The sequence below is a fragment of the Perna viridis genome, chromosome 14 (assembly GCF_037379345.1).
Source record: "Perna viridis isolate PV_CMFRI_1.1 ecotype Kerala chromosome 14, ASM3737934v1, whole genome shotgun sequence".
Taxonomy (NCBI): Eukaryota; Metazoa; Mollusca; class Bivalvia; order Mytilida; family Mytilidae; genus Perna; species Perna viridis.
The window spans coordinates 4,931,598-4,942,474 of NC_142458.1; positions in this window are offsets into that span (position 1 = coordinate 4,931,598).

Consider the following 10,877-nt stretch of genomic DNA (forward strand, 5'->3'; position numbering starts at 1 on the left):
CCGGGTCCGCCTGGGCCGACACCTGGTCCACCTGGGCCGACACCGGGTCCAGTACCTGGTCCGACACCACCTCCAAATTTACAGTAATATATGCACTGGTTATATTCTAATTTGCAACCATAAAAACACTTTTGCTTGTAAAAGTAGTTATAAATTCCATAGCAGTAGTATGTGCATTTCTTGTATTTTAGGTTACAATAGTAACATTTAAAATCTGGGTAATGGCCTCCACCTTTTCCACCTTCTTCGGAGCTTGAGCTACCTCCGCCTCCACCTCCACCAAACCAACCTCTATTTGATCTGGATCTACTGTTTTCTTCAGAGCTGGCAGAGCATGTCGCTAAGGCGACTACTAAAAGAACAATTGTGATTTTGGACTGAAAATCAAACAAAACTTCAATGAATTAGAGCGCAGTTTATATTGGGTACTACATGTATTTTAAAAAAAAATAAAGCACGAGCTTCTAATCTAAAGTTTATTCTATGCTGATTACAGTAATCAATTAATCAATATTGTAATAAGTTGATGATGACTAAATTTAATTGTTGACAAATACAGTCCCATTTGGGCAAAGATATTATCAGTCTTATAGGAAATTGACATAATTTGATCAGCTGAGATCTCTGAACTACGGTTTTCAAAACACTTTCTTTTTGCAAAAAAAAGCAAAGAAAAAATGCCAACTGGTAGTAGTAGGAAAGATTAATCGTCAACAATTTAAAAAGACTGACAAAAGAAATGGAATTACTACTGGTTGGAAGACTATAAGTAAAATTTGGGAAAAAACCTACCACCATTCTTTTTTCAGTCTTCTTGTGTATTCATTCGTCTGAAATATAAACAAAATATGCGTACAAATCCTGACTTCACACTTAAACACCGAAAAGCACAAAAATTAAAACATTACATATATTTGAATTTACAACAGTTTTCTAATTAAAATTTTGAAATGGAAGACTATTGGATCGCATATTATATCCAAAGTGTTCTTAATATACAATTTTCATATTCCCGACTTTCAGTTCGTTTTTAAAAAGTTTAAGCAAAGAAAAACAACTCTCAAAACCCGAGACTGGTTTACTGTCCAATTGGAGCAATGAACACCAGTACACTTCAAATTCAATTATTACCTTGATACTTTTAAATATTTTTTTCAAGCCATTTAGGTACATACCAAAGTGAAATGAGTTAAAATTTAAAAAAAAGTTCTCTGCTCTTCCTTTCCCAAATGAGACCGCCCACAAGACTGTTGTGTGATAACGGGTTACGTCCCTTTGAAAAACTTGCTAAAATGGCTTACAAAAAGGACTAGACATACACACGGCTAGAGTATTCCTTTATCAATGACTTGTTGGGCAAAACAGGACAAGAATGTTGTTTATATACCCAACACAAAATCTATAAATATCTATAAGATCCTCATAATTAATCATGTATTATGCTTTATTTAAAATGTTAAAATTAAGATATCCGTGTCATCTACATCATCGTCTTCAAAATTACAAGCAAATTAAATACAGTGAAACCTGTCTGTACCGAACCCTGAATAATCCGTATAGCTGTCAAAACAAAATAATTTTCAAGTCTCTGAATATAAGTTTAAAAATATGCAGAACTTGAGCAAACTGAACAGCTACCTTATACGGTTAGTATAGACTTCTTTGAAAAACACAAGTTACTTAGGAACGAGTATACGAGAGTGTTTTAGTATTGAAAATTTCATTCATATTTGTTATATACGTAATTTCAGTCATGCATTTTTATCCTTATTTACCCAAAAAGACCAATAAATTGACTGTCCTTGTCCTTTTCCAAACCTGAACCATCTTGGATGCTAGAATTAGATCATAGCCCCCTTTCAAATACAGCAAAACCTATCTTGACCAAAACCCTTTTAGACTTCATTTTGTTCGGTTTATACAGGTATTTTGTTTAGACAGATGTTTGGTATAAACAGGTGTTTGGTTTAGACAGGTGTTTTGTTTAGACAGATGTTCGGTTTAGACAGATGTTTGCTTTAGACAGGTGTCTGAATTAGATAAGTTTTCGGTTTAGACAGATGTTTGGTTTATACAGGTGCTGATTTAGACAAGTTGTCGGTTAGACAGATGTTTGGTTTAGACAAGTGTTCGGTTTACTCGGGTTCAACTTTCATTTCAAGTAATATGAAGAGACTGAAAAAGTTCATGGTTTAGACAGATTTACGTTTTATTCGGGGTTCAGTTAAGACATATTCCACTGTGCACGAAATTGGTTCTTAAAAACAGCTATAAACCATATACATTCTCATAAAACGTAAGCTGCTGTCTTTGTGTACAATTTCACCTATCTGTATATGCATACATTTACACCCGGTAAACGTATATACATGTAGCTGGAAATGCATGTATTTGCAAAAGCCTGAGCCAGCCCATCTTTTGTAAACTTCTGGATTGAACCCCGTCCGATTTTGGATCTGCCTTGTCCTGTAGAATGATTTAAAATTCTGTTTTTCCCCTGAAAGATAGTAACAGAAAGAAACCAAGGGATCAGTGAAGTCTTTAGGTATTGACAGCTTCATACATATAGAGAGATATAGGGTATACAGGTGTTGGAGAAGGGAGACGAGAAGAGAAGAGGGTAGTAATAGGGAGAAAGGAGCCGAAGACAAAATATTGAAGGAAAAAAATAAGTAATGTAAAATATATAAATGAAGAGACTACTACTAAAGTCTGGTCAAAATGTCACATGATTATTAATGTGTGAATTGTTTCGAAATGATCCCAGACTTTTTTTCGAATACGAAAATGTTCTCAAATGTTGTAAGTAAAACAGATATACCGTATATTTGGAAAGTTTATTTAGTTAGCACTGTGGAACCTGTCTATAGTAAACTCCTTTTGATTGGTTAAGAGAGGTATGCTTGTCGTTTTACCTAGGTTGAAATACATTTATACTGATATGAATTGATTAACGGTTTATTCAGGGTTTGATTTAGACACATCTCACAGTATGACCAAAATATTAAAGGCAAAAATATCTCATAAAGGAGAAGGTTCGGTAAGGGCAAACTTTGTCCTAAAAAAACAAAGTCTTCATTTAGAAAATTTTATGTTGTATTTCCCGCTCTTTAATGTGTTTTATAGATGATTTGATTGATTTATGGTAATAATTTGAACATGTACGGTCATATATGGCCTTCAAACTCGGCTGAAATTGGGAAAATCTCTTAAAGAGACTGGAAAACATCAAATTTTTGCAGTTTTTCACTCTTTATTTTCAATGGCCACATGTGTGTTGACTCTCGTGCTTCATATATTTTGTGTATAATTGTCAGTTACAACTCGTGTAAAAATATCTCGAGTCCCATACAAAAACAGTCTTAAAAATTGCAGACGTTTTTGTAAAAGTTACATAAATTTCTGGAATAACGTCATAAATCTCATAAAAAATCTTATATTAAGTGTATGCGACCATTTTACTATACTATAACTACCTAAAAATTAGCTTTAATCAAATTTTCAAAAATGTCCAAATTAAGAGGCCGAAAAGGGTCCATTCCGAACTTTCTCCTTTGTATATTTTGTCAGGATGGGAAATGGGGGGGGGGGGGGTTGTGAGGTTGGAGATAGTACTCTCTGTTCACCCCCTCTTTACTCAATGATAAATACTAGACACGTTGTTATGGTAAATTTCAAATTTGTTTTGTAAACTGCACAATGAAGTTTATTTTTGTTTGTTTTGCACCCCTCCCTTTGAAAAGTGGAATGTATTCAATGACCATGCTAGTTCATCCGGATATTCGTCTGTTCGTTCATGCCCAATTTTTATCCTCTCAAACGACTGAATGGAATTTGCGGAAACTTTCAGATTTTGTGTCACGTGATACCATTGAGCACCTCCTATTTTGTTTTCCCATCTGAATGATTCATGAGGTTTCCTATATGGTTCCTTGGGATGGGAGCATGGATAGATAATGTACAATATATTAAAGTGAGATTGCTCAGTTTTTTTCCGCTTTTCCCCCATAGTTATGCACGATTTTATTTACTCCTGACACGTTTTAATACAAATAGATTGTACATTTTAAGAATAGAAAACAGCTCATCCTCTGCACTCAAAAAATAGTACATTTTAAATTGTTTGTTACAAATTATAGATTAACATGACGTTCATAATCTATTTCAAAACTGCATATTTGCAGATTTAAAAATATCACTACCAACATCCTGTTTGAATTTGGACTGATACATTTCAATATCATTTTAAGCATTTAACAAACATGCAGCTTAATTTATAATCGGTCATACATGTACATGCATGCAGCAATATATGCATGAAATTCGATAAGCCATAGCTTAATGTCTGAAAATGGAAGGATGTACAAACAGGAAGTGGATGAAAAACATGCTATTAATTCCAAACACTGTATAAATAATATGCAAAAAAAATGTCAGAAAAATAAGTAAACAAAACAGATGACCAAGGCCAGCCAGGAAGTGGTATCGATCCATCATGACATCATCTTATTCCTAAAGTAGTTTTATGCTGAAGAAGAATTCAATGTAAATTTTACCATCTTTTGGTGATATTAAGCATATTTAGACGTTTATATTTAGACGTTTATATGAATATATATATACATGTAGAAGGGTCTAAAAAATTCCCAACGATGCAAATGTTTGGTCGTTCCCTCCGCGGGACTCGAACTCGTACCGCTGTGACATCTACGGCAACACCGCCTGCACAAAGTACAGCTCTTACATCGTTGGGAAGTTTTCAGACCCTTGTATAAGTTAACATTATCTTCCGTGTATCAATTTGATCCGATGGAGCAGTGTAGCGAGTCGTCACATTCTGAGACGTTTGTAGATATATGCGTTGGCCACCACGCAATTGTATGCGTTTTACGAGCAAGCATATATACATGAGTTTGACCTCTATACATATGTATGCGTTTTACCACCACGCATATGTACATGTATGAGTTTGACCTCTATACATATATATGCGTTTTACGACCACGCATATGTACATGTATGAGTTTGACCTCTATACATATATATGCGTTTTACGACCACGCATATGTACATGTACGAGTTTGACCGCTATACATATGTATGCGTTTTACGACCAAGCATATGTACATGTATGAGTTTGGCCTCTATATACATGTATGCAATTAATCCTTATAAATTTGATAATAGTCCTACATCTGGGACTAAAAACTTAATATTATTAATAACTAAATGTTTATCCTCAATTGCAAACACAAATTGCTAATACAAATCCGCAAAATCTTTTGAGAATCCGTGTGAGGGTCAAAATATTTATCACTTATTAGTTAATAAATAAGAGTACATATGTCATAAAATATCTTGTCATATACAAAAAAATAAACATTGTAAAGAATTGACGCCTTTTCACCACGTTTCTTACGACCAGTTTTCTTACATTGTAGGTAAATTTTAAATTTAAGCCGAATATTTTCAAGGCCCCACAGCGAGTGCACCTACAGACTGTATTTGTTTACGATACCCTGCGAAAAAATAGAAAACAAAAACACAAAAACAAAAACAAAAAGCAAAAAAAAAAAAATTGTTTTTAAACACGTGGCCCGCCCTAGCAAACGGAAGCATAGTTTTTAGGTACATTGCTGGGTGAATAATGCTTTCGCCCATTGAAATCCATAAGAGCAGATTCAAGAGATATGTGACGCTATTGTAACAGCTTTTTGCATCCCATTACTTCAATTTATTGCTATATAAAACTCCGCTTAAATATCAGCGGTGGACGCAGAGTTTCAGGTAAGGGAAAGAAACTTAACATTTTCATTTTGTTTTTCAATACCCTTCAATATAGATAGGAAAAATCAAGATCTCCCTACCAGAAGTTGTATAAAATTGTCTCCCTTTGGATGTTTTACTTGGTACATTACACAACCACAAAAATTTGAAGCTCCCCTTATATATATACACATGTACAACTACATGTACCCTACCTGTCCTAAAAATGCCGTAAAACTCAATTGTTCTGATTGAAGGACAATGCCACTGGCGGGATAACAAACATAAGCGTTTTCACCGGCTTAGATCGTTTCCTGTCTTAGCAGAAGACAAGGATGGAAAAATTAACTAATAGGGACCTAATCAGCACACACACGCAATTATAATTTTTTATTTATGAAATTAAAAGTACAATATACAGCTTGTAAGCCTCGTTTCCGATTTATTTTGTGTCTGATGTATGATACTTTTAGCCCCACGAAATATCATAGCGAAATTTGCCCCCCCTACTGCAAGTTGAATAAAACAATACAGCAGAGGGCTTGAAATACTATAACGGTTGGTGGGGGAATGTGTTAATTTATCGCACCGGGGAGATGTTAAAATATCGCAGCAGTTGGGTTAAAACATCATAACAAGGGGATTACAAAATCACAGCAGGAGGTTAAAGTATCATAACTTTCGCCAATTCCACTGAAAACAGGAGTGTCATCTGCGTACAGAATGATAAAAAGTTTGGGAAATATGGCAAGTGATATGTGGAAAAATTCATCTTAAGACTGCTTATACGGGGCGCCGAATGGGATTTGATCTTTTTGTAATCAAAATCAATTCTGTGTCACAAAAGTCAATTCTGTGAGACAAAATTCAATTTTAAATTGTGTCACAAAAGTCACTTTTATATGCAAATTAGTTTACAGAATCCTTTGGATATGCAAATTAATTCTAAATGTGCAGCATCATGTACACGTGTATTACAAACTTAAAGCATTCACTGCAATACAGTGGATAAAATACGAAAATGCACGGTAATAATAAAGCACATAAGTGAAAGAAATATCGGATATCGTAATCGTATAACCCACTTTGTCACTTAATCTTGAATCATTTGATAGATCATTTGAGCGTTTGTAAACAAAGGGGAAACGAACGTTAGACACATACTTTGTCGGTTTTTCATCTCGCCCGACCTGTTCCACTCAACCGAATTTCTTGTGTCATACATCAATAGAATCGGAATGAAATATAGAATCTATCTGTATCTGGCAAAAAATCGTGAGCGATAGTGGAACAAAATAATCTTTCGCCGACTTTGACAGATTAACAAATTTCACCGCACAACATATTTCTAATGTGATTTTCTTGGCTAATCTGACGATTTATTTCTTTTTCCAACAAAATTTTTGAAAAATACATCAATACAAATTATCTTGACAAATTTTAACAAATTTAGTTGCGATTAACAGGTCGGGCAAAAGCATTTTATAGTTGAGTTGAATGATGTCGGGGAATGGATCACGTTATTCAACAGGGAAAATCCCATTAAATCGAAAGTAGAAAAATCGCGTATTTTAAAACCTGTTCTATCAAACAAATCTCATAGAAAACGTAGAATAGCAATTTTAGTAATTTCAAAACAGTTTACTGTAGAATGCAACTTAAAAGATTTGTTTAATTCCACTTAAAACGACCTTAACCTCCTGCGTTGCTCGAAGTAATCGGAAACCTGTTACTATAGCCACTGAGAAACTTCTTACAAAATCGTGATGAGAGAATTCATTTACATGTCCAAATTATTCTGTAAACTAATTTGCATACAAAATAGACTTTTGTGACAAAATTCAATTATGTCTCACAAAATTGTCTTTTGTGAAAAATTCAATTTGTCACACAAAATTGAAATTTGTGACACAAAATTGAGTTTTGTTTCACAAAATTGACTTTTATGACACAAAATTGAATTTTGTCTCACAAAAGTCAATTTTGTAACACAAAATCGAAAATTTGAAGTATGTTATAAATTTTGTTAATCAGAATTCATTTTTGTTGAACAAAACTCACTTTTGTCTGTACAAAATTGAACTTTGAGTACAAAATCACAAGAGCCCCATTCGGCGCCCAGTAGCATAAGCTGCTAAATTTGTTCAGTTCTAATTCTACTGAATTTTGCTGATTCAAAGAAATAAGTTCGTAGTAATGCAATTGAAGCAATAAATGTCGATAATACCTACAGAATATTGCGAAAACAACATTGTTTAATCAGAGAAGATCAATAGCTCTGAACTAATTAACTTTCGCCATTACTTCCGAAGATTGCCGACAGGACATTAATTCACCTGGGTTAAAAATACTTTAACCTTTGTAAAAAAAATAACAATAACGGATACACTGGTAAGCACGTATCTTGTTTTCATTCCATTCCATCTATTTCTTGATTAGCTTTCAAATAAATAATGACCATATTTGAGCAACATTATATGTAGGGGAAACGCTCTCGGACCCACGTGGGGTCTGGGAGTAGGCCAGAGCGTCAACACAGCAGCCCAGTCGCTCGTAGGACATACTCCAAGTTCTTCGGTCACGTATCCCGTAGGCTGGGCTTCGCTACCTTCTACTAATAACCGGCATTACTAACAGAATCCCCGTAAGGGGCGGTCGTGCGAGATCTATAAGGATAGTCAAGACCGTAAAAACCCCCAATCATCAGCATCATTATATCACAATACGTAAATTTCAAAAGGATCCTTTTGTTTAATTCGATTTTTTTCCTTTATTGCTTGAGTCTGACGCTCTTCCTTGCCGTTGAATAACCACTTATTAAAGAAGCGACCCTTACAGTGCATGCGCGGATTAAGGTCACCAGAAGTCACATTCATACGAATTTATCTATAGGTCGATTTTTTGTCTTGCAAGACAATAAATATGAAGACACCTATTTCATGTTTTTAATGCATTTTATTTGTGGATATCGAATGAAATCATTCAAGAAAAGTACAATTTTGTAGAAATAATTCAAAGTTAGGATATATTTCAACAGAACCAAAAATTTAAGAAAATGACAGCTAATGCAGGTTTTATATCCTGTCTCTTTTCTAGATATTGTCATGATTGTTTCCTTTCTAAAAAAAAAAGATCTGCTCTCCTGAAACCTACATAATATCTTGTTGCCTCTCAATTGAAGTCGACATAATATTTTGCGGTCTCTTTTGAAGTCGGCATAATATCTTCTTTCCTCTCTGGAATTAGTTTCCTATCTAGTTTCAAAAGATCTGCTCTCATGAAATCTACAAATGTTCCTACATGTAATATCTTGCCGTCTCTCTCCGAAAATCGACACAATTGTCTCCTACATGTATGTATTTCTCTTCCTCGAAAGATCTGTTCTCATGAAATCTACAAATACATAATATCTTGCCACTTTTCTTGTCTTCCTCTCTTGTCTCAAAAGATCTAGGTGCGGTTTCATAAAACATCACAAATTGATATTCCTTAAATCCTTCCTCAACTTAAATTTCGACCAATCAGATCACTCGAAATGGAAGATTTGAGGAAAAACACAGAACTCTACGTAATATCTTGCTGCTTCTCTTGATTGTTGATGTTTAACGCCGAAGCAGCAATATCCGGGCAAAGAACATGAAATAAATGATAAAATGAACATAAATGATGCTGGAATGAAAAATTTGATATGGCACAAGTATAATAGGGTCAGCGAATTTTGATTGCTACTGGAAATAGGTACAGGAAGAGTGGGTAGGGTAAGCAATTTAGCATCCTGCGGCGGAGCGCAAAGGTTCCTACTCCTATCGAATACCACAGCAGGGTTCTTTTATATGCGAGTAACGTGATATATTTCCCCAAGATGTTTCACCACAATATTTGCGGTCTTGTTTTCCGTATTATGGCCTGACGATCCCAGCATGTAGCATGCCAGGGGAACTCCATTCCACCGCATGGGTCACACAACCCAGCTGCTCTGTGGAAAGAGCGCCCAAGCCATCGGTCAGAGTTCTGTACACTATTTAGTCGTCTTTTATTACAAGCCTAGCGTTGCCTTGGGCCTATTCTTCTGACACCGGACCATCACGAGGGGCACCGCTCTTGAAGTCGACATGATATCTTGTCTCCTCCCCGGGAATCGACCCAACTGTCTTCTCTCTTGTCACAAATGGTAATTTCTTGTCTCACCTAGTTCATATGTACTATAAAAGATATAAACGGTCGAGTGCACCGTTAGGTGTAGTGTACTCGATTGCTTCGATTTGAGAGGGGAGTTAGGAATAAACTGAACCGTAGCAGGTACATGTAACTATGCGTTTGTCTTACACAATGTTAAATTGTTAAAATACCAAACTGTGAATAAAGATGTGACCTCGATTTGGCACAAGATGCTCTTTAAATTCAATACTTTGCATTAAACATTCGCTTCATTGCTATCTGATTCACGGAGCTCTTCTGTGAAGATATTTAGTACAATGTATCTATCTACACACGACTCAAGAGCCTGATATCCGCTTCACATGTTTAATATGGAAGGAATAACTCAATGTTTCATGTAGAGAACTCATGAATTGTGATTTTGACAATTCTTATTATCCTAACGTAAATACTAAGATCAACACTTGAAAAGTTCGTTTCAATTACATAACTTAAGCTTTTTATAGTTAAATGAAAGAAACTTTCGACTGGATGCTTATGTTCGATCAAACCTTTTACACAAAGCATTCTTTTATGTCACCTTGAAAAATCATACAAAATTTGAGTATGTATTTTCAATGAGAAAAAAAGTGTTAGAAATGATGCAAAAAATATTGTCTTTCAATTTTTCAAAAAGAATTCTTGGCATAAACCCTTATAAGGTAAAATCACAATGACCCTTTTCCAGGGAGGAGATAATTGGCGAAAAAAAAAACATAGTTTTAAGGTCACCACGGTCAGGGGTCACGGTAGTCATTGATAACTACATTTTATGTCTCTCATTTTTTTGTAATTTGCTTTTATTTCTTTGTTTATGTTTGTTTGTTTGTTTTTTTTTCATTTTGCAAATTTCAGTTTTACAAGAAAGAATTTGCGAGAATATGATTGTGTCCAAAACGTATTTTTTAACCAGT